A 23,058-nucleotide genomic window follows, 5' to 3' on the forward strand; every position below is an offset into this window, starting at 1 on the left:
TTATTATTATTATAAAGGTGTACAGTCCCTAACAGTGAAGACAGAGCACAACCACCCTGGTTCATAGCCACCGATAGCCTTACTATTCAGGAATTTGCTTAATCATTTTTTTTTAAGTCCCCCAAGTTGGTGACTTATCACTGCATCTTTTGGAAGTGAGATCATCTTATGGCTCCGCCTGGCAGCACTGTCCTATTTTGCAAATCCGTTTCATAAAGGGGCGTTGCAACTTGAGTGCAACGTTCTCCAATAATAATAATAATAATAATAATAATAATAATAATAATAATAATAATTTATTATTTATACCCCTCCCAACTGGCTGAGTTTCCCCAGCCACTCTGGGCGGCTCCCAATCAAGTATTAAAAACAATACAGTGTTAAATGTTAAAAACTTCCCTGAACAGGGCTGCCTTCAGATGTCTTTTAAAGATAGGATAGCTACTTATTTCCTTCACATCTGAAGGGAGGGTGTTCCACAGGGCGGGTGCCACTACCGAGAAGGCCCTCTGTCTGGTTCCCTGTAACCTCACTTCTCGCAGTGAGGGAACTGCCAGAAGGCCCTCTGTGCTGGATCTCAGTGTCTGGGCTGAACGATGGGGGTGGAGATGCTCCTTCAGGTATACAGGACCAAGGCCGTTTAGGGCTTTAAAGGTCAGCACCAACACTTTGAATTGTGCTCGGAAACATTACTAATATCTGAAGCATGGGTAGCATTTTTGCAGACTTGTCTTCTTCTGCAGAAGCTATTTCTCTCCCTCACATGCAGGGAGTTCCATCTGTAAGAAGCAGGCGTGTGTGAGGTTCGGATCCATGCTCTCGAACTTCACGTGTCTCTCCTCTTCCTCTCATCGCTGCCTGGGAGGTATTTGCAATGGAAGGACTTTGTGAGCTATCCCTGTGGCAGCCGGCGGTCTTGACCAGCCTGCCACACCTCTGTGGTCTGGATTTGAAGCCAGCCCTGGGGGCGAAAAGAAAACACTTTCATTAGTCGAGCTCAGGAAACTGATGGGTGGAGTAGTTTCACTCTTAATTAGCCCAGACTTTTGAAGGAAAGAAGGGAGGAGAAAGCCTTGTTCTTTTTCCTCACTTAGTTTCCCCACTCGCTTCCAGTTGGCAGTGAAGGCCTGGTCCATTAGGCCATATGGGCGCTGCTCCATCAACTTCAGCCTGCCCCCAGCCAGCCAATTGGGTCAACCTTATTTTCTTTATGTCACGAGTGAGCCTGCAGTAAATCACACTGTGCATGTTGGAGTTAACTCTCATTAGCAAGAACACAATCTGCACAGACTCGGAGGAATGTCCGGCCCAAGGAGCACAGCATCTCATCCCTGGTAGGAATCGTGAATCGGTTGCTGAGACTGAAAGTCCCTACCTCTCCACAGCCATCTACATACCCTCCTTTCCAGGCATCTTCCCAAGCAATCAGAGACTGTGCCTTTGTGTCACCAGTCTCTCTGCCCTTTTCATGCCTTTTCTGTTTCTGGGAGACAAGGAGAAGGGAGCTTGTCGTAGCAGGAGAGGGACCTTGCCTCTTCAGCATCCTGACTCATCTCTGCCTCTTGGCTTCCTTCTGATTCTGCCATAGAATCTGCCATAGAATCAGAGTATAGAATCTATACTCTGGCTTCTCCTCAGATCGTATAAATCTTTCGCCTTTTACCTCTTTAGTTTCTGACACCTCCTCCTCCTAGTCTTCTCCCTCTTCTCCCCCTGACCACTAAGGTAGCTGGATGGCACCTCCTTCTGGCAACTCCTGCAGCCAAACTGGTGCAAAACGTATTGCTCTGCTTTCCTTTGGACCACATCAGTGAAGTTTGTCATCTGTGCAGCCCAGGACCTCCATACTCACTGCCCAGGCTTGCGCCCCAGGGAGGTCACTTTGGTGCTGCTAACACAGTGGTTTGACTTCACCCTTGGAGGTGCACTCCATTGTCTCCTGAGACAGACAAATGCCAGCACGTTGTTCTACGATGCTTCACTGATGCTGCTTCATTATTACTATCCAGAGGGGCTATAGCAGAACAAAAATGGGACCAGAAATAACCAGGAATGTATTTATTTTTGCATGAAAAGTTACTGCATTTCAGGATATGCACTAACTGGAAATGAAGCAGTGTGACTGCCCTGAAATCTTTGCAGGTGCAAATAGCATCGACAGCTGGATCATTTATAACCTCCCCATCACGGAACACAAATAGTCAGAAATGCAGAATAAATAGAATGGCTATCTGCCCCTGTCATGTTGCAGAATGCACCAGCCTGGAAGGACCCTAATTCTTCACTTTCAGAAATATTTATCACCGGTTTTGGATGTTTGTTCAGAGGAATATTAATTTATACGTCCCCAGAGGTGCAGGCTGCTTGAGACTGGCCCCCAAGCTAACTTCTCCCATCCTGTCAATTTACAGCGCCAGACCTGCTCAGGCGGCGACAGAACTGTCTCGTGTGCCTTTGGACCATTCCCTGCAATGTGCATTCTCTCTTTCTTGTTCAGCTCAGCAGAAGTACCTAATTGATACAATTGAGCCGTTATGGGTGAACTGCTTGAGCAGATATCGAAGGCATATTGCAAATTGTAGGTATCAGGAGCAAATTGCTGGTTTGTGCCTGAACACGAAAATTCAACAGGAAGAAAAGAAAGACGGACACAAAATAAAAATGGATGGGCTGGAACTTGAAGGATTCACCGTCCTCTGCAAGAATTTATTGCGTGCGGTAACAAAAGAAGGGGCCGCCTGTTTTATAGAATCTTTTGATATAGCAAGAAATTTGGGGAAAGGAGCATCTTCCTAGAACAAGGTGATATTGTAGTGCTTTAGAACTGAGAGCTATAAATTAAGGGGTTTTTAAGTGGCCACTGTTGCACCTCCACTGTCATAGGCAGTTTGCTTCTGAATTCCAGTTGTTGAGAACAACAGGGAATGTTGCAGGGAATGCTGCTATCAGGTTCTGCTTGCGAGCTTCCTATTGGGTTATCTGGTTGGCCCCTAGAAGAACAGGATGCTGGACTAGATGGGCCTTGGGCCTGATCCAGGAGCTGGGCTCTTCTTACGTTCTTAAGTCGGACCCATAACAAAATGTTGTGGTGTGGACTGTTCCTGTTTATTGCTTTTGTTCAGGGCTCCAGCCACACCCCTTTCCAGGATACTCCATTCGGAACCCCACCACCAGATGCTCCGGGTCACAGCTTGGGTAAATTAAATTGGAATAGTCACAGTTTCTGGAGTTCGAAGGTTTTATTCATGCGGGAACTATTTACAAGATGAGCGGAGGTGAGAGAGAGAAAGCAGTAGACAACTTACCTGGTGTGAACAGCTTAGCTTTTAGAGGTGGAGCTACACAAACAGTGCTTTCGTGGGGTTTAAAGTAACATGTGGATTAACTACAAACTCAAGAAAAGGAAATGTATTTGTTTTTCTCCAACAACTAAACATGCTTAGTCCTCATTAGGTGAGCTGCCAGTTAAATTCAGATTTATTATTATTATTACAGTGGTACCTCGGGTTACATACGCTTCAGGTTACAGACTCCGCTAACCCAGAAATAGTACCTCAGGTTAAGAACTTTGCTGCAGGATGAGAACAGAAACCGTGTTCTGACGGTGTGGCGGCAGCAGGAGGCCCCATTAGCTAAAGTGGTGCTTCAGGTTAAGAACAGTTTTAGGTTAAGAACGGACCTCCGGAATGAATTAAGTACTTAACCCGAGGTACCACTGTATTAGTAGTATTAGTAGAAGTCTTTCTACAAACTAAATTTTCTTCAAGCTAATATATATAACTTGTGTACAGATGGTATCAGTAGGAATCAGCCCTTACCCCTGGACATTGCTAATAGAAGGGTCTCTCCATAAAGTATTACATTTCCTAAATATCCATTTGAAGCCATGGATGTTCAGTGATATGCCCAAGCAAGATTATAGCTGACTGGATCATTTAGTGATCCTGAAACAGCTCCATTCTGGTTCGAAGCATTCCTTTTGAAAGAAGTTTGTAATTCTTTTCCCATGGTGTCATCACTGTAACCTTTTCCGAATTGCTTCCAGCGAGACTAGTGGGCTGTTCTGACTAATACTGTCCATGCCATTCTTCAGAGTATGAGAAAATCAACCACACTTCTTCATTTGTTTCTTAGGCAGAAATTGAGATTTTGAAAGCATTTTGAAATGATATTTTTTAAAACCCTGTGGCAGTCTTACCCTACAAATACCCAGAAGAGACTTGCCTCCTTCTCACCATAGCCTTAATTATATTGTACTTTTGTGTGGATTTTAGCTGTAAGCCAGTTTGAGAGCCCTCTCTCGCTACAAAGCAGAGAGCCTTCTATATATATATATATATAATTGTTCAGGCAATAAGCAAGGCATCCCTTCAGGTATTTGAAGATAGCTACCACATCAGCTCTCAGTCTCCTCTTTTCCAGGCTCAGCATACCCGGCTGCTTCAACCGTTCTTCATAAGGCGTGGGTTCCAGACCCTTTATCGCCTTACTTGGCCTCCTCTGCACACATTCCAGCTCGTCCATATCCTTCTTAAACTGTACATAGCCCTAGAATTGAATTGAATTTATTTGAGATGTTTCCTGGTTTTTGTCGGCTATGTAGCTTTTATGCTGTTTACATTTCTGTAAATATTGTGGGGGGGTTTTAAAATCAAAGAACTGTGTTAATGCAGTGTTACCTCAGGTTACATACGCTTCAGGTTACAGACGCTTCAGTTTACAGACTCCGCCAACCCAGAAATAGTACCTCGGGTTAAGAACTTTACCTCAGGATGAGAACAGAAATCGTGCTCTGGTGGCGTGGCGGCAGCAGGAGGCCCCATTAGCTAAAGTGGTGCTTCAGGTTAAGAACAGTTTCAGGTTAAGAACGGACCTCCGGAATGAATTAAGTACTTAACCCGAGGTACCACTGTACAACATTTGGAGAATTTATTTTATGAAGCATCTTATAAAGGCAAAAAGAAGCCTCGGTTTCATTTCTAAGCTTTTATGCTGCATAGGATATCCTAATACATTTTCTCACGCCTTTTCAAATTTACAGTCACTGTGTTTTGTTTAAGCTTTTTCTGTGTGCCAAAGTAAAACTGTGTGCTCTGGGTGGCTTACAGCTTAAAATAATTAAAATACAAATGAATTAACAATCCAATAAAAGCAATCCATTTAAAAAAGAAGTTGTAAACATAATTGAGTGTTCCTGTGTAAATGAACACATTGCATGTGCTACATACATGATGCAACTTCCCCCCTCTCCTGTGATTAAAAACAACTGGGCAATATAATATAGGCAGTCGTTCACCCACGCTAGATTCAACATGCTGCCATCTGCCTTATTGCAGGGCAGATATGTGGGTAAACTATACGCAGAGCAAGTCTGCCCCTGTGGCCTGACAGAGGTGGGAACCGTCTCTCATGTCTTGCTACGATGTCGTTTCTATGAGGATATACGCTCAGTTTTTATCACCCCTGTTATACAGAAAATTCCAAGTGGGTCTGCTCAAAATCCCTGATAGAGTATAAGGATCCAGAGATTATGCTAAAGGTGGCCAAATTCTGCATGGCTGCCATAAAACTGAGGGAACAAGCTGTGCTATTACAAAGACTAAGGCCTCAGATGCAAACTCTAGATAACATTTTAGAGACTAAGACCTAAACCACATTTCTAATGGCTGTCATATTCGTATTGTTTATTGCTATATTGATTGTTAATTCAAACTCAATTCTATTGTGTTTTATGTTCGTTTAATATGGTATCTGAATCTGGTCTGGGACCATAATAAATTTCATTTCATTTCAACTGGGCAATTTTTTTCTTGACTCAACATTTGTCATCTGGTTTATCTATTCAGTATAACTGCAGTTCATAAGTTGTTTTTTTCCTATGGAGTCTTGTATTTTCATATAGGCCCTTTTTATAGAACCAAATTGCTCACACATGATAGAGTCTTTTTTTGACTGTACCACTTGGAGCTGCAATTGGAGGGTGGCACGTATGGATGAGCCTTCACTGAAACAAATAAAATAAAATTTATTCTTAAACAAAGCTACCATATCAGAGCGATGATGAAGTTTAATGCCTGACATGCTAGGTTTTTTTACACACACATATAAAGTTGGGTGTTCTTTTAAAGGAAGGAAAAAAGGAAAGAAGGAAGGAAGGAAGGAAGGAAGGAAGGAAGGAAGGAAGGAAGGAAAGAAAGAAAGAGAATACATTAACAATGCAATTCCTTCACCTGCAACATAAAGAGATTCAGCCCAGGAAGCATTCTACTACATTATTGTTTCATAGAATCTTCAAGTTGGAAGGGATCCAAGGGTCATCTAGTCCAACCCCCTGCAATGCAGGAATCTCAGCTGAAGCATCCATGGCAGATGACCAACCTTTGCTGAAAAACCTCCAAGGAAGGAGAATCCACAACCTCCCAAGGGAGACTGTCCCACTGTCAAATAGCTCTTACTGTTAGAAAGCTCTTCCTGATGTTTAGTCGGAATCTCCTTTCTTGTAACTTGAAGCCATTGGTTCGAGTCCTACCCTCCAGAGCAGGAGAAAACAAGCATGCTCTCTCTTCCATGTGACAGCCCTTCAGATATTTGAAGATGGCTGTCATATCTCCTCACAGTCTCCTCTTTTCCAGGCTAAACATACCTAACTTCCTCAACTCTTACTCCTAAGACTTCCTCCTAATCAGCCATACCAACAGGCTAAAAAATAGCTTCTATCCGTTAGGCTGTTGAACGGAAAATAACATAGCGAAATTGACTTGCGAGGTGGTGTGTTGTTCGATAAGAGATTGAGTGTTTGGGGGGGGAGGGAGGCTCATTTAATTTCATTGTACACAGGTTGTACAATGACAATAAAGGTATTATTATTACAGTGGTACCTCAGGTTACATACGCTTCAGGTTACAGACTCCGCTAACCCAGAAATATTACCTCGGGTTAAGAACTTTACCTCAGGATGAGAACAGAAATTGTGCTCTGGCGGCGCAGCAGCGGCAGGAGACCCCATTAGCTAAAGTGGTGCTTCAGGTTAAGAACAGTTTCAGGTTAAGAACGGACCTCCGGAACAAATTAAGTACTTAACCCGAGGTACCACTGTATTATTATTATTATTATTATTATTATTATTGGCTTCCAGATCCTTGGTCATCTTGGTTGCCCTCCTCGGCACACGTTACAGCTTGTCAACATCCTTCTTAAATTGTTTCGCCCAGAATTGGACACAGTACTCCAGGTGTGGTTTGACCAAGGCAGAATAGAGTGGTACTATTATTTCCCTTGATATGGATACTAGACTTCTGTTGATGCAGAGTTTGCATTCCTTAGGGTTGCCGTATTTAAAAAAGTAAAGTTCTTGACACCCGCAAAGTTGCTGAGCTTTCTTTAGGAGACCACCAAAATTGTTGCGCTCCCCCCCAAATAGTGATTTTGGAGCTGTTTCCGCTGCTTTTTCCATCATGTTGCCATGACATCCAGACATGTTGGGAATTTTCCTGACGCATGGCAAGCCTAGCATTCTTCCCAAAGGAGCCCAGGATGGCAAACATCAAAACGTTATTACAGAACAGTATTTTTTTCTAAAAACATTTCTAACACTTTAGAACATTAAAAAAAAAAAAACGTTTCAAAGCAACTGCATGCCCTCACAGTTATTAATTTCCTGGCTGATGTGGCCAGTATCTATCAAAATACCTGAGTAAACAGAATTTTGAAAAAATAGAATTCTCCTGAAAGTCAATAACAAGGGAGACAGAAACACCTCAAGAGGGATGGTGTTCCACAAATGGCCTGCGAGCGCTCCAGTTGGAGAACAGCCTTTACCAAAGGTGTCATGGACTTTGCAGACACTCAAACTCAGAACGCAAGGGAGAAGAAACGTGCTAAGAGGAAGGCACGCTTGGCAAATCCACATTGTGATCAACTCCCACCCGGGAACCAATGTCCCCACTGTGGAAGGACATGTGAATCCAGAATTGGCCTCCACGGTCACTTAACTCATTGTTAAAACCGTGTTTATGGAAGACAATCTTACTCGGCTACGAGTGATCGCCAGAGAAGGAAGAATTTCTACAAATGGAAAACAACCTCCTAGAAGGCCCATATTGGGTTAATGCCAATGGAACATCAGTCTTGTATGTACTTGCATCTTTTCAAGTGTGAAGGGGAGGAGAGGGAGAAAAATGTACTTTACATCAGTGTCAGAAGTGCTAGAATCTTGGGATTCCGGGTTAGCGCCATCGGCAATGGCGGAATTCCTCTGATCCAGAGGAACCCGCTCCGCGAAAATCGGGTCTTGCCGCCGCGGCGAAGGCGGAGACCCTTTAAAAATCCCAGGCAGAGGAAGCCTGGGAACGTGGGATTCGGCTGACACCAGGAGCAGGGAAACCCCTTTTTCGGGGATCCGAAGCGACGTGGGGTGAGCGGCGCGGTGTTTTGAATCGACCGCTATTTTTACGGAGTGAAGCCGCACAGCCGTTGCCGGAGAGCGCTGACTTTTTCCTGGGGACAATTGGACTCTAAACAAGTACCCGTGAGTAGAACGGAAAATTGGGCTAAGAAACATTTTAATTTGGCATTCAAGCGGGAAGGTTCTAAACAGGAAGTCCACGTTCCGCTTTTGTAAATAGCCTGAAGCAAAAACTGTGTAAGCTAAAGCCTGGAAAGTTGTACATAAAGGTTTAAAATTCCTCCTGTTTTAACCATCTAAACCCCTCTTGGAAGCAGGAGTAAAGAGGGGGAATTTTGACTGTTCAAGCCTGCAGGAGAGAGAGTAAAGAAAGATAATTTCCACCGTCTCAAACCTGGGAACGGGGTGTCAGAGACAGAGATTTTTGGTGAAGTTCATTGACTGTGAATGGAACATCTTTTGACAGATAGTTAAGAAGAGAAACAAATTGATTCCAATGTTGCCTTTTGCATTTAAAAGAAACAAAATATCCGAAAATGAAAGTAATTTTCTTCTGTTGGACCTGCTTTCAAAAGATGGATACAAATAGAAATTGTCTCCTCTAGAGGGAGCTTGTTAAATTGTTGCTGGAGTCAATCCAGGGACCTTACAGCTGTGGAGATTAGGATCGTGGGACCAGACTGTGACCTTGAATAAAAATGTGTTTGGAAGAAGTTTTGGTGCTTGCTTTTTGCAAGACAAGCGCTTTGTTGGAGCAGATGCATGAGAAGATGGATTTGATGACTGTTGCAGTCAAAAACGTTGGACAAACAGTGAATATTTATACAGGAACCATCCAGGAGCCAACCCAGGAACCTGTTTTGATAGAGCAAGTGCAAACACAGAAGATAATGGAGGAGGCGGCTGTTGAACCTCAAGTAACACTAATGGAGAGGCCAGAGGCCCTACAGGAGCATAAGCCGTTGTTGTCGAAGGCTGAATTTGGAATGGGCCAGGGGGAGTCTGGAGTTGTGGGGGCCCTTAAGTTTGGAGGGGCTTTGAAACATGCCTTTAAATGTTTTCTGGACTACACTGTGGGGAATGGGCCAATCTGCTGAGGAGAGATGGAGACATTTTCGAGTTGGAACATCCCCGAGACCTACTCTTCAATGAGAAAGGAAAGAAATTAAGAAAGAGATCAACAAAAGACAAGGTAAAGTGCAAGTACAAACAAGAAGAAGATCTGCAGAAGGGACATGGAAAAGACTTAAGAGCCTCGGACATAAGACTACCAGGTTGATGGACTAGATGGAATGGACAGTAAGGACTGACATAACCCGAGACCAGGAAGAAGAGACGCTGGAGGAAGATTGGAAGAAAATTATTAAAAATTTATTTTGGGAATTAGTGTAAAATTAATGAGTATTAGGAAAAATGTTGGAATGAAAATATTTGGCTTTAGTAGAAATGATATAAGGAATTATGTACAAACAAATATTAAGTTTTAAGCTTTAAGGTATTTTATGGTAAGACAAGGTTAAAATAAATGAAGGTAAACTGAATGACAGAATATAGTGAAAGATGGAAAGGATTTGCTGAGTTAATTAATAGGTTAGACTGTTAAGACAAACTATTCAATAAATATTGAGAAAGATGGAAAGAATTTGCTGAAATAAATAACTAAACTAGAATACAAAAAGGGAGGTGTGAGGAGGTCAATGAAACAAGTAAATGAAAGATAAAGATATGGAATATTGGAGTGTTGTTTTTATTGTTATTGTTGTATTGGCTTTTATGGTTTTTTTTCTCTTTTTTATGTATTGTTATGTATGTTTTGTTAAATTTTTTCTTGTTGTTTTCTTCTTTTTTCTTTCTCTGTAATTTTTGAAATTTCTAATAAATATCATTTAAAAAAAAAACAGAAGTGCTAGAATCTTGTGTGTTTCCAGGATGTTGAATACACACCCATCCCTGCTTGCAATATAGGGTTACTGATTAGCGATGAGGTCATTATGCACTGAGTCAAATGCATTTTTAACTTCCTAGACAGTGTTAAAACAGCATTGTTTTCCCCTCCCTTAAATCAGTATTCTTTGCCTTGGCTCCCTGTTAAAGATGCCAGCTGTGCTTCCAATACCAGCCCTCTTTTACAATGGCAGGTGACGCCTGAACATGTTTGATTTCCTTGTCAAAATCTGCGAACAAGATGAACAACACCCAGATAATTCACTTCTTTTTCATGGTTGAAGCTGCACGTGAATGATTTTTATTGCAGCGCTGGGAGCCTCAGGGGCCTAGTTTTGCGTTTCCCAGTGGTGGTGGCGGCAGGCTGCGCTATTAACATGTTTCCTACGAGTAGATCCACCCCAAGGAAACATTTCCCGTCATTTTTCATCAGCTATGTTAGATCCAAACCCAGACATCCCCTGGGAGAAGCAAGCAGGAATGCTTTGAAATTAACCCGGACAGCCAGCAAGTCCATTAACAATCAGGATCTGGTTTGACTTCCTAATTACAGCCAATGTTTATCCTCTGACCTGGGTTTTCAACGCGCAGGATGCAAGCTCCAGGTCTACATGTGCCAAATCTTTTTGTGCCCTGAAGTTTTCCTCCTTTAGCTTTATAGCACAGGGGACTTTCGAGCAAGTCCCGCGTTTAATCCCTGGGATCTCCAGCTAGGGCTGCCTGAAACCTTAGAGAGCCTCTGTCAGTCAGTGTAGACAGTACTGAGTTCAATGCACTAATGGTCTGACTCAGAAGAAGTCAGCTCCCAGTGTATACTGTATAAGACAGCTTTGTACATTAGGGAATGGTTGGCACCCGTATGTTTCAGGAGACATTGGAGAAGAGCACCTTTGGAGGTGAAGTCAAACCATTGGAGAGTTTCAGCACCTGCTGTGGCTATAGAGACTGATGTGGGAGAGACATGTTTTGTTGCAGCTGGGGAAGATGAAGGCATGTGGGCACTGTGGTTGTCTGCAAGGGATTCCCACACTCCAGGGTTGATGTTGCCAGTCTTCATGTCTGCAAGGGGTGGCAAACCTGTGGCCTTGCAGCTATTACAGGACCACAATTCCCATCATCCTTGGCCATTGGCCGTACTGGTGGATGGAAGCTGGAGTTCCAACAGCATCTAGAGGGCATAAAGTCAGCCACCCCTGGTGTATATAGCCTTGCATGTAAAGACTTGGATTTATACAATCATAGAATTGTTGAGTTTGAAGGGACCCCAAGGGTCATCTAGTCCAACCCCCTGCAATGCAGGAATCTCAACGAAAGCATAAGTGACCACTCAACCTCTACTTAAAAACCTCCAAGGAAGGAGAGTCTACAATCTCCTGAGGGGGACCGTTCCAGTGTTGAACAGCTCTTACTGTCAGAAAGTTCTTCCTTATGTTTAGTTGGAATTTCCTTCCTTGTAATTTGAAGCCACTGGTTCGAGTCCTACAGTCAGGAGCAGGAGAAAACAAGCTTGCTCCCTCTTCCTAGGACCCTCCTACCTATGGGACAGCCTCTCCTGGTATGTCCCACAGAGGACCTTACGGTCTTCAAACAAAAAGATCTTGGAGGTCCTGGGCCACAGGGAGGTTAAGCTGGCCTCAACCAGAGCCAGGGCTTTTTCTGCCGTGGCCCTGATCTGGTGGAATGCTCTGTCACAAGAGACTAGGGCCCTGCGGGACTTGACATCTTTCCGCAGGGCCTGCAAGACAGAGCTGTTCCACCAGGCCTTTGGCCAAGGCACAGTTTGACCCCCTCCTTTGGTAATCCTCACAGAACTCTAGCCCAATGGTTGCCATTAATTTGATTTTGAACTGATTTTAAAATGAATTGATTTTAGAATGCTGTGTCACTTTTATTGTTGTTAGCCGCTCTGAGCCCGGCTTCGGCTGGGGAGGCGGGATATAAATATTATTATTATTATTATTATTATTATTATTATTATTATTATTATTATTATTATTCCACGCGACAGCCCTTGAGATGAGCCCTGGCTGGGACAGGGTTGGTCCAATATGCTTTGCTGCCTGACGCAACGGAAAAGAAGGCAGCCAGCCGCCCTCCAGCCCATGTGCAGAAGCTGAGCAGATTGGCGATGGCATCTTCCTTGAACCCTGGCCAAAGGGAAGTTTCCTCTACCACACCTGAGGGAAGCAGGCTAACTTATAGGGCAGGGGGACGAGGACAAGGCAGGTTGTATGCCACACACAGGGACGCAGGTGGCGCTGTGGGTTAAACCACAGAGCCTAGGACTTGCCAATCAGAAGGTCGGCGGTTCAAATCCCCATGACGGGGTGAGCTCCCATTGCTCGGTCCCTGCTCCTGCCAACCTAGCAGTTCGAAAGCACGTCAAAGTGCAAGTAGATAAATAGGTACCGCTCTGGCGGGAAGGTAAACGGCGTTTCCGTGTGCTGCTCTGGTTCGCCAGAAGCGGCTTAGTCATGCTGGCCACATGACCCAGAAGCTGTACGCCGGCTCCCTCGGCCAGTAAAGCGAGATGAGCGCCACAACCCCAGAGTCGTCCGCGACTGGACCTAATGGTCAGGGGTCCCTTTACCTTTACCTTTTATGCCACACACAGCAGCAGCAACAATTTACAGGCATCTGCTGCCCGAGGTGGCTTCCTCTCACTGCCCAGTGTTGCAAAAACAGTAAGTGCCAGTAAGGGATTATTTGTCCTGTAACCTGACAACGGTATGGAACGAAAGCTGAATGACTAGGGCATTGTGGTTTGTTGTGGTCTGTTTCCCAGGTGGCAAGACAAACTGTTCAGTGTTGGGATGAAAATAGAAAATCGTGTGTGTGTGTGTGTGTGTGTGGAGGAGGGCGAAAGGGAGCAGCATAATGAATAAAGATGTCGGAAAATATTAACATTTCGAACAGAGGAGGAGTTCATTTATAGAGCGCTTCCATGCCTGAGTCATGCAGCAGACATGCCAGATCTACGGAGAAGAAAATGAACGATGTTTCTTTTCTTTTCCCCCTGGTGAAATATAAAAAGGAAATCAAACGCGTTATTTTCCAGATTGCATGGGGTGCGGGTGGGAAAGAGGGTTAAGTGAAGCAGAGACTAGAAGTGGCCCCTTTAAGGTGGTAGGGGAAAGATGTAAAATCTCATCTAAGTTAAGGAAATGAGCCCAACTTGAAAGATCTGCACTGATTACCTAGCTAGCCCAATTGGATAACTCAGGTTGGCCTCACTAGGCTTGCTGAGGTCTGGAATAGACTATGGTTTGTAGTCGCATCTCATGTCCTCTGTCTTGTTGTTAACTGTAAAAGCAGCACAACCCTGTTGTGGGGGGATGCTCTGGTTCTGATCTGAGCTCTATCTCTTGGGCAGGGTGTGTTTAACCTTTCCCTCCCATTCCATCACCCCAATCTTTCTCATGCATATCCCCAATGTTTCTATCAGCCCTGCGCCGATAAGAATGCAAGCACAATATAAGCCAGGGAAACCAATATGATGTCTGTTCCCTATTTTAAAGGTTCCAGTCCTCTTGATGGGGCCAGACTAGCAGCAGGCCATGGGGTAAGATCGGAGCCAGTGTGGTGTAGTGGTTAAGAGTGGCAGACTCGTAATCTGGTGAACCGGGTTCACTTCCCTGCTCCTCCACATGCAGCTGCAGGGTGACCTTGGGCCAGTCACACTTCTCTGAAGTCTCTCAGCCTCACTCACCTCACAGAGTGTTTGTTGTGGGGGAGGAAGGGAAAGGAGAATGTTAGCCGCTTTGAGACTCCTTCGGGTAGTGATAAAGCGGGATATCAAATCCAAACTCTTCTTCTTCTGATGGTTGTGGAGTGGGGCCGCAGCTGATCCTGATTTCAAATCCTCCTGTAACCCTCAAGACTGCTTTATTTGCAGATGTTTGGCCAGCGCTTTCCAGGATGCAGATGCCTCATGTTTGCGGACCTGTGAACTGCTGCCTAACAATGCTTTTTATGATGTGCTGCTCACAGTTGGTAGCCCATCCCTTTTGCATGCCAATTTTATTTTTAATCGTCTTTTCCCGCTTGGTACGCGGGAACATTTTTGTGATGATCAACACGTTGTACTGCTTTTGTGTGCCCCTCTCCTGACGCGCCTTCCCCACCCTTTCCAACTGTGGTTTTCGTTTGTTTGTTCAGTGGGCTCACCACTCCTTCTAAAAGACTGTGTGTGTGTGTGTGTGTGTGTGTGTGTGTGTGTGTGTTATTTTGTACCAGAGCTTCTTTTCTTTAGGCCAATTTATGGAGCACAAGAATCAAATAACTGTAGGGTTGGAAAAGGACAATGAGGATCATCTAGTCCAACCCCCTGCAATACAGGAATCTTTTTTCCAGTGTGGGGTTCAAACCCATGACCCTGAGATTAAGAATCTCATGCTCTTCCAACTGAGCTATACCTGAGCAGTCTCTGCAGAAGTAAGAAAGGCCTTTGCTAGTCATCATGCATGGTCCACACGCTTTTGGATCAGACTGAGAGCTATTCTTGTTCAGCTTCCTCTTCCCCCACAGTGCCGAAGCAGAGGCTTATGGGAGGCAGGGCTTAGGCCACTAGCCCTCTTCCACTATTGCTCCCCGGAGATTAGCTGCCTGTTATTTCCTGGCCCAATTCAAGGGGCTCACGTTTCATGTCCTGAACAACTCAAGTTCCTAATACCCGAAAAACCACTTCCTACAAGACCCCCTTGGGTGTTAAGATCAGCAGAGAGGACCTGTTGGCTTTTCCACTGCCCTCAGAAGCTAGGGTGGCAGTGGCCCAGAAAAGGGCATTCTCTGTGGTGGCCTCTGTGTTATGAAACTCGCTTGCCACAGAGAAATAATAGTATTCAGAGAAATAGTATTCAGAGACGTACAGCCTCTGATCCTGGAGACGGTATATAACCATGGTGGGTAGCCGCTGTTGAAAGCTCTTTCCTCCACGAATTTTTTGTATCTCCTTTTATAGCAGTCTAAGGTGGCAGCCATCATTACATCTTGTGGTAGCAAATTGCACATTTTAACTATGCGCTGCGTGAAACTGTCCTTATTTTGGGCCACCCTGATTCTCCCACGATTCAGATTCATCAGCTTGTCAAGAAAATCAATTAAATAATGCAGAGTGCAGAGAGGAAAGTCCTGATAACACTGGGAAGAATTCAATGTTGCGATCAGCACCAGCATTTTGGCTTTTTTCATGGAACCCCCTCCTCTCTCTTCCCCACTCATGCTGTTTATTTAGATGTTTCTCCTGAAACACCCCCCTCCACCAGTCTAGAGGAGCCAATGGGGTGGGATAAAGAGGGGCAAAAGCCCCATTGTGCTAGTGGATGTCCTTGTGCAGGTTTCCGCTAGCAGAGCTACTTATTTGAATCCAGTACACTTTACAGAGCAAACTGAATAAAAAAAACCATGCATAATTTGAGGAGAAAGGAGCAGAGAGTTCTTGTCTTTCGCATGGGTCAGGCCTTCTACATAGGAGGGGGACAGCCAACCAAACGTACAGAGGAAAACTCCCTCAGATCTGCATAGCCAGTCAGAGCACGAGCTGCCTCAGTAAAGATCATGACACACTGCCTGGTTCCTGAGCAACACCTCCACCACCCTGGTTTAACTGACTTAACTGAAAACAGAGATAACCCTTAATTCAGAAACTGAATGATCCTTGCCGTTCCGGGTTCTATATCTGCAAATATCGAGGATTTTTCCAGAACAGAGTTACTTTTCAGCCCTTAATATTTTGTATGCTGTAGGAGAAGATGCCATTAGCTGCTTTCTGCTCTCTCTCTCCTTTCCTTTCCTTTCCTTTCCTTTCCTTTCCTTTCCTTTCCTTTCCTTTCCTTCGAGCCTCCTTTATCAAACAGAAGTCTCAGTTTACAGAATGAATCAAGCAGCGGGGTCCTTAGCGAATGGCCTGCTTTGGAGTGTGGCCATTTCGTGGTCTAAGTAAACACAAAAGGGTTCACTGCTCCCATGTGTGATTAAGATCAGGCTTTGGTACCATATGTTTCGCCTATGTGCAGAGGCCTGGTTAAACGGAGAGAAAAGCCGGTTGTCGTTTCTGAGGCGCCAAATGAACAACGTGCTTTAATTTATGTCTGAGACACAGGCAAAAGGCCTATAGAAAGGTCATTATCCCCCCATTTCTTTGGTGGCTTAACTGGAAACGAAGAGCCTTGAGGAAGAAGAAGAAAGGGAGTCCTCAATAAGAACGTCACTGAAAGAATCGCATTGTATATTTTTAAAAAAGGGAATTGTTTCCCGCAACTAACTTTTCATGTAATTTGGCAGGCATCGGGAGAAACACAGAAGGATCTCTCTTTGTCGCTGAGACCGACCTGGAATACATTTGCCTGTTCTCTTTAAACAGGCAGGAGGACACTGGGCCTTTTGTCAGCCTTCGAAAAAGCCAAAAGTGAAGATTTGGGGCAGGTTGAGTGAGGAGGCACAATAATCAGTGGATGCCCCCATCTCTAAGGAGATGTTTTCACATGGGCTGAGGAAAGCCGCCCTGTGGTCTTGTTAGTTAAGCCTCGGAAATTTAAAGCTCACCAGCTGAGGTGATTTGAGATAGCTCAACTCATAAGAAAAGGCCCGCTGGATAAGGCCAAAGATGGTTTTTAAAGTGGAATAAACAAGTTAACTGAGGTTATACAATCCAAATCTTTTTTACAGTCATAGACCAGCAGTCATAGACCCCTCTGTGGAGGTTATCAGAGACTGACTTTGAGCGAGCAGAGATGGCTTTAAGGGGGGAAGTGGTCCAGATACCCGTTCATGAACATATGGGAAAATAATATATGGACTGCCACAATGTCTGAACATCTCACCAGGAACAGGAGGGCAATTGAAGGCAATTGAATTGAACGAAGAAAGACACCTTCCAACAAACGTATAAAGACACCTTCCAACTTTCTCTTAGTCTGTCAGACTAAGAGAAAAAGACAACAGCGACTTTGAAAAAGAATGGGAACCATTTATATTATACTTGCAGAAACAAAGAAGGTCAATAGACTTGATGGCAGGATTTAAATAAACATTCACACTATTAGTATTAGAAAATGTTTAGAAGCTAGAGAAATATTATGGTGTATTTACTTTTATCTTTATGTTTGATGTTATGTTGTTAATGTTAAGTTTGATGTTATGTTGTTAATAACTTGTTCTGTTAGGAGGTAGCAAAGTGGTTGAAAAGAGAAACAAACCAGAAGCAGAAGTTGGGGGGAGCCTAGGAGGGGAGGGTGGAAGGAATACATAGTAAATGTTAAGACTTTGAGATGTATGTAATGAATGAAAAAGAAAAATGAGTAAAAAAAATTTTTAAAAAAAGATACCTTCCAACTTTAACTATGTGAATGAAGAAAATCAAGACCAATATACAACAACCGCTCAATATTTGCAGCGGGGAGGTTATGTTAGGTAATATGGTTGAACATTGAACATATGTCTAGAGTAAATCGATAGAACAAACACCATTAGATGTACTGCTCGATAACTGTTTAATGGGTTCTTGTATTTGTTCAAAAACCAATAAAAATCTGTTTCGAAAGGAAAGGCTATCGGCAACTACTAGTCTACTTCCAACACGCCTTGAATTAGCCCCATAGAACATCCACATTGCTTTATTCTCCATGAGTTCATCCAAGCCCCTCCATAAAGCCAATTTGGCTGTGTACTGTGTAAAGCAGTGCCCCTTTCTCCTGTCCCAAAAAATTCAGCTTTGTTGACAGGCCCTGGGTTCTAGTCTTTGGGAAGGGCCGTAACTCAGTGGGTTAGAGCATCTGTTTTGCATGCAGGAGGTTTAAGGTTCAATCCCTCACATCCCGAAAACCCCGGAGAGCAGCTGCCAGTCAGTGTAGACAATACTGAAGTAGATGGGCCAATGGGCTTGGCTTGGTAGAAAACTGCTTCCTTTATTATGCGAGAGGAAGATAAACGTCTCTTTATCTTCTTCTTTTGCAGCTTCTGACATCAACCAGAGTGAATAGCTAATTAGGAACTACGTGGTTGATTTTTAATAGGTTTGGGACCATTTCCCCTCCTTCCTTCACACGGTTGGCATCACCCATAGTTGGTTGAGGCACATTATCTGGACTCTAGCCGAGTTATCTGTTTGGAGCGCAAGGTCAAAAGGGAGCAAAGTTCACCTCTCAGGCTTGGCTCCGCTCCTCTTCTGACGCACAGAACACTTCGCGTCGGCATTTGCGGAATTTAAAAAGCTTTGTCAGGAAATCGCCACAGGAAAACCCACTCCTTTTGGCCACCTTGCCATTTATGATATTTCCCTTTGGCATCGGCAGTCGTCCTGGCTCCGGGGCCTCAGATTCGTAGATCGTAGACATTAACAGGATTTGCCTGTTGGGAGTGAAACAATCTCCAGCCGAGGAATCTCAAGCAGCAGGGTCAGGCAATATTATGCTTGAGGTGCGAGGGCTTTTGGTTGCAGAGTGGTTAGCACAGGAACATACAAAGCTTCCTCCAACCAAGTCGGACCATCAGCTCGTCAAGTTAAATACCTTGGATATGATACGATAATCTTTATTGTCATTGTCCCATACAGAACAACAAAATTGAAAAAATCTACATCAGACATTCAAAAACCAGCAAGCCTGCTATCCCAGCTATCCCAGCCCTAAAAACTTTGATACCCCATATTTATTTATTTATTTTTGCAAAAATTTTATTAGTTTTTACAATATCAAGGACAAACGAAAACATAAAACAAACAAAACATAACAAACATAAATCCTAACCTTATTGAAAATAACAGTTATTTACTTTGCTGATACCCCATATTTAAATACAATATACTCCCACAGAGACTACTTTACACTGCGTTTAAAACCAAAATCACATTTGGATAAAAACTGTTTCTCAGGCGGCTAGTCCTAGTCTTTATAATCCTGTACCTTCTTCCAGAGGGATGCGGGTGGCGCTGTGGGTTAAACCACAGAGCCTAGGGCTTGCTGATCAGAAGGTTGGCAGATCGAATCCCCACAACGGGGTGAGCTCCCGTTGCTCGGTCCCTGCTCCTGCCAACCTAGCAGTTCGAAAGCACGTCAAAGTGCAAATAGATAAATAGGTACCACTCCGGCGGGAAGGTAAACGGCGTTTCCGTGTGCTGCTCTGGTTCGCCAGAAGCGGCTTAGTCATGCTGGCCACATGACCCGCAAGCTGTACGCCGGCTCCCTCGGCCAGTAAAGCGAGATGAGCACCGCAACCCCAGAGTCGGTCACGACTGGACCTAATGGTCAGGGGTCCCTTTACCTTTACTCTATTTTACTGGAAACATTTAGGGGACTAGCCCAGTCCCCAGTCCACTAACCACACACCATTGCTCTCTGCACTTAATAATAATAATAATAATTTTTATTTATATTTATTTATTTTTATATTTATTTATTTTTTGTTTATGACTTGTGAGTCATATGACCTCCAACAGTGGAGGAAGCATATGGCACTAGCTCCCATTGGCCTCTCAAGGTTTTCCTTTTTGGCTAAATGCCTGAGGTATGTGATGCCTTGCATGTTGCTTGTCAACCCTAATCTAGCAGTGGCTGGGCCACTTGTGGCATGTGAATTGCCACAGCTCTGCTGGCAGGTGCTGGGAGCTGCGTGGAATCTGCCTCCAGTTAAAAAGTAAGGCACTGAAATCCCCATAGGAACATAGGAATCTGCCCTATACAAAGTTGGAACATTGGTCTGCCTTGTTGGCTATTTTGCAGATTAATTGCGCTGCAGAAGGCATGCTGGGGAGACCACACATTTCAAGAAACGCAAAAGTAACTTTTGCTAGGTTTTAATAACAAAAACAAAAACTCCTTTTACACTAAATTACAATATATCAATAAGCATATCCCATCCACCAGGGTACTGAGAGAGCTACATGCTGCTCTTTATATACCATACCCAACAGCTTACCGTATTTTTTGCTCTATAAGACTTACTTTTTCCCTCCTAAAAAGTAAGGGGAAATGTGTGTGCATTTTATGGAGCGAATGCAGGCTGCGCAGCTATCCCAGAAGCCAGAACAGCAAGAGGGATTGCTGCTTTCACTGCGCAGCAATCCCTCTTGCTGTTCTGGCTTCTGAGATTCAGATTTTTTTTTCTTCTTGTTTTCCTCCTCCAAAAACTAGGTGCGTCTTGTGGTCTAGTGCGTCTGATAGAGTGAAAAATACGGGTGCGTCTTGTGGTCTGGTGCGTCTTATAGAGCAAAAAATACGGTAATTGCCACATCTTAACAGCACCTGCTATACTGCTTTACAGCTGTAAAACTAGGTCACGTTATTTGTTCTGGCCTTTAAAGAAATACACATCTTGTGGAACAATAATGAACCTTCAAATTTAAAGAGTCCATTCAACATGCCTATCTCAATACTGTCTGCACTGGCTGGCAGCGGCTCACCAGAGTTTCAAATAAGGGTTTCTTCAGGGAAGACACACAGGTTCTGAGTTTTTAAAAAAAAAAACAGTGTTGCAAATCATCTGCGATGGTTGCCATGGAACATAAATCAAAGCCAATATTGGAATAAAAATATTTTTCTCGGGTTCAGCCTGATAGGTTACCACGTGCTGTTCAAGACACTTGAATTGTTTGTTGTTATTGTGGAAGCCATGAGTCACGCCACCTCCTGGAAACCTTTTCAAATGGGTTCTTTTTTTAAAAAAAAAAGTGTATGTTTCATTTCTGAATATTCCAATGCAATAACTTAAATGAAAACAATATTATTTTTGGCACGCCCGTCCCGATCTGTTTAGTCATCTCTGTAGCACGTGCTGGCTTAGAGGAAGGTTGTGTGCAGCTGAATCTGCCAGCAAAGCACTCTTCCATCCTGTGGTTTCTAGCAACTGGTATTCAGAAGCCTTGCTGCCTTTGACAGTGGAGGCAAAGCACAGCCATCATGGCTAATAGCAATTGATTGCCTTCTCCTTCCTTGGGACTATGTCCGGGTCCCATGTCCTCCACTCCTTTGCTGGCTATGCTTTCTACCATCATGGAGTGTTTTTGCCTAGCCAAAATGTTTGCTTGAACTCTGATAAGGCCTTGTGCTTAAGGGAAAAACCAGGACGCTATTTTTCCAAGACTCCCCATCTTCCCGCTTTTTCTCACGAGGGCATGGCAGCCATTTTGGGTGTTGTGATCTCACACGATGTGGTGCCACGATTCCATCCCCCCAAAACAGCGGGTTTTTTTGGGTACGGCGCCCCAAAATGCATGTTTTGGAATGCTACGTGAGATTGCAGCCTCGAAAAAGCACTTTTGGAGTGGGGGCTGGGAATCGCGGCACGAAATTGTGCGAGATCACAACACCCAAAATGGCGGCCGTGCTCTCATGGAATAAACAGAGAATGGCTCTCTCTAATGTACATAAAGGCATCTTGGACATAGCTGTCAACTTTTCCCTTTTCTTGTGAGGAATCCTATTTGGAACAAGGGAATTTCCCTTCAAAAAAGGGAAACGTTGACAGCTATGATCTTGGATGATGCAGAGGCCTTTGGGACCTCTCTCTGCTCCAAGACCGGGGTGCATGCCTGAGGGATATACTGGCCATTTTTGTTCTCGGGATTCCCTTCCAGCTGGCTGAAACTCCTCTTGGCCCTGAAAGAAAAAATGCCCCTAGAGAGGCTTTTGTGGTTTATCACCGAGGCTTCTGGCCTAACCTGCCTCTTCAGCCCTGTGAGGATTATTTGGCCTGGGAAGCTGGACTCTCCCTGGCCAAGGTGTTGGAGAAGGGGGTGATGTCATGGTGGAGGGGTGTCCGGCCCTCAAGTGTTTGAGCAGGAAGAATCCCAGCCTTTCCCTGAGCCTGAAGAAGCTCTCTTTCTCTCTCTCTCTTATAATAATATTAGCAGGTCCAGTGCTTTTTTTCCCTGGGGGTACGCAGGGGTACGCATACCCCTAAACATTTTGTGAATCTAAGTTTGGCCTCATTGAGGGGCAGTATTTCAATATGAGTAGGAAAATAAGAGTACCCCTAAACATTTTTTTAAAGGAAAAAACCACTGAGCAGGTCAAAGATGTTAAGCCACTGCAGAGCTGATTGACAACCTGATTTATACTGCTACTACTAGCCTTTATTGGCATAAGTTAAAACAGCAAAATCATACAAGGTCATTGGAATACATTGGTAATCCATACAATATATAAAAGACTAAATAGCCACCATTGAATAAATCGGGCAACTTTAGATTTAACTATAAAGAGCTTGGCTAAGTACAGGGGTACCTCGGGTTAAGTACTTAATTTGTTCTGGATGTCTGTACTTAACCTGAAACTGTTCTTAACCTGAAGCACCACTTTAGCTAATGGGGCCTCCCGCTGCCACCGTGCCGCTGGAGCACAATTTCTGTTTTCACCCTGAAGCAAAGTTCTTAACCTGAGGTACTATTTCTGGGTTAGCGGAGTTGGTAACCTGAAGTGTCTGTAACCTGAAGCGTCTGTAACCCACGGTACCACTGTACCCCGAAACAATCTTGGTAGTTTCAGGAGTATCATCCTTCAGCTAATCTTGGATTACAGACTCTTTGTAAGTCGATATTTTGAACTATAAGGGAGTCACTATGAGATTTCTGCGTTGGGTGAGGGTAATCCAAAATTATGTGATGCATTGTATCTGGTTTTTTCTTCTTACAGGAACAGAAAATCTGTTCTGGAAGGGGATTTTTTGAAACCTTCCAAGTGATACAGATGAGGGGAATGCATTTAGACAAGCTAGCA

General features: G+C 44.0%; 1 protein-coding gene across 1 annotated transcript in view; it reads left to right on the forward strand.

Moving 5' to 3' along the window:
* The window catches only part of ME3 (malic enzyme 3), an 86,783-nt gene that overhangs the window by 18,920 nt on the left and 44,805 nt on the right, over positions 1 to 23,058 (forward strand). The gene's annotated exons all lie outside the window — the stretch shown is intronic.

The sequence above is a fragment of the Podarcis filfolensis genome (assembly GCF_964270895.1).
Source record: "Podarcis filfolensis genome assembly, chromosome: 4".
NCBI lineage: Eukaryota > Metazoa > Chordata > Lepidosauria > Squamata > Lacertidae > Podarcis > Podarcis filfolensis.